The sequence below is a fragment of the Meriones unguiculatus genome, chromosome 5 (genome assembly GCF_030254825.1).
Source record: "Meriones unguiculatus strain TT.TT164.6M chromosome 5, Bangor_MerUng_6.1, whole genome shotgun sequence".
Lineage (NCBI taxonomy): Eukaryota > Metazoa > Chordata > Mammalia > Rodentia > Muridae > Meriones > Meriones unguiculatus.
In genome coordinates this window covers 45,619,236-45,621,508 of record NC_083353.1, presented here as the reverse complement: position 1 = coordinate 45,621,508, position 2,273 = coordinate 45,619,236, and the positions used below count along the sequence as shown (strand labels likewise).

At 43.1% G+C, this 2,273-nt stretch overlaps 1 pseudogene; it reads right to left on the bottom strand.

The window, feature by feature from the left end:
* LOC132653986 (vomeronasal type-1 receptor 94-like) lies at positions 1 to 907 on the bottom strand (annotated as a pseudogene).
* Between the last annotated feature and the right edge of the window lie 1,366 nt (positions 908 to 2,273).

The following is a 2,273-nucleotide window of genomic DNA, read 5'->3' as shown; positions in this document are numbered from 1 at the left end:
TCAATGAATATTCAAACATTTATGTCCTCCCACACATAGACCTGAAAAAGTTAACAACATGTTTTTCAGTGCTCAAGAACACAAAAGGGCTGACTGTGGCATAGATGTGGCCCACAAAGAGTTGGATATAGTAAGATGTTGAATCATTTAGGAACATGGTTCTTGAGCAGGAGATAAAGCCATCCAAGACAGACATCAACACGAAGAAGCTCATGAGCAGAAGGAAGGTCCTGTTAGCTTTTTGCTCTGGGGATGCTTTTGGAGAAAGCCTAGTGCTGTGAAGATGCCAGGCCTGCTTCCTGTGCCTGCACAAGAGAGCCACCATGTACCAAGTCGAGATGACCATAACACTAATAAGAAAGGCTTCCCTGATGGCCAGCAGTGTAGAAAATGTACTTTTCATGTGGTTACTCATGGGTAGGATGGAACAGGACCTAGTAACATACATGAAGTTATTCCTAGTCAAATTAGGAGTGGCAATAATCGATACTAAGAGGTGACTGCTAATGAGCATATAGAGGACACTCAGAAAAAGAAGTGCACATGAGATGTAATAGTGAGATTTGTGCTTGATCTTGGCTAAACAGGAGTTTCTGGGACTGAGGATGATGGCCTGGAGGACACTCAGCAGGCTGGTGGTACAAAGTGAGAGACCTCTAAAAATTCTGTACAGGTAGACAATGAGTTTACATATGGTGTCATCCCATCCCCTCAAAGAAATAAAAATGTCCATGGCTACGAATGCTATGAACATTAGCACCAGTAGGTGGATTATGGCCAGCAGACCAATGAGCACGTCAGTGGGTCTGGGCCTGTGCCCACGAATGAACTTGAAGATGTAGAAGAGAAGAAGGAAGCTGTTGGCTGAGATTCCAATGCCAATTTCAGAAAAAAAGGTGTTCCTTATGTCAGAATAGTGTGAAGTCATCTTATGTGGAAACAAAGAGTGGCTCAGGAGAAAAGTAAAACAATGACTCACCATGAGGAAGACCTCAGACACCACTCCAGACCAGTCTTCTGGCCTCAGGAAAACATGCAGATGCTCCTGAATGCTTATTCCACTGAAGACCTCCATTCTAGTTCCTACCCCACAGACCATCCTCCTGCTCTCACTTGTCCTAAGCTGAGCCATGGCTGGACCCTGTGTCCCATGGTGGCTACACCAGTGTGTGAGCTCCCTCAACATTAAAAACTGCAGCAATTATGTGCTTTCATGTTTTGCAGGTTTGGGTTTTGCTGGAGCAGGAGCAGCATCTTACTTGGTTCTCACCCACAACATCTTGAAGGCCAGGTAATTTATAGAATGGGGAGGATTGTGTGAAAGAAAAAAACAAGACCTTCCCAATTAAAGTGGTCCCATGGATTGGGTATGCACTTATTCTATTCAGGGCTATCTGTACTCTATTGAAAATCCTAATTTCTTAGAAAATTTCTATAGAAAATGTTGGAGGTTGTAATTTATGATCCAGATGTTTCTTATTCTATTTATGATCTGCTGTTTCCTCCAAGTGTGTCCTTCAATACTCTGAGGTGGGGTTCCAGTCACCTCCTCTTGAACACGTGGACATCAGTGTATTTTTGGCAGAGAGAAGTTGGGTGAGCAAGAACATGATGTTCACACACCAAACATGGGAGAGTTCCAGCACATGATCGTCTGTGTGGATGTGTTGGCAGCTTGTTTTCTCATACAGTGCCTTATATTTGTGCTCTGGGAGAGTTCAGGCAGCTCATAATGACTGCTCAGCACTGTCCCTTCCTGAAACAGAGTAGATAAAAGACAAATAAATCAGAAAACAGTAGCAAGTTGGCACATAGTCCTTTTAGAGAACTCTGGTGGACTATTCAGTCTTTGATCGCTGCTCTGTATCTGCATCTTGCTTGGTTCTGCTCTCAGTCCAGAGCTGCTCCAAGAGAATGGCAGAGTGGGCAAATGTCAGCAGGGACATATGCCATGTCTTTCTCCTTCAGCATGTGAATTCAGGGAGTAAATAGAACTACAGTTATAGCAGACTTGGAGCTGTCCCATATTACAGAATTAATTAAAGAAAAATGGTCCAACCCATTCTTGAAAGGCAGACTCCATAGGAGTCAACATTCCCTCTCTCCATAATGGAGCTGTACTCACCAGGTACCTGATATGCTGGCTCCAGGTTTATATTAATAAATGTGGTGTACATGCTGTTGAATTATTGTAGTTTCTTTGATTTAGACACAGACTAAATAAACCACCATGACCAAAACCAAATTGGCTTGGGAAGCCTTTATTTCATCTT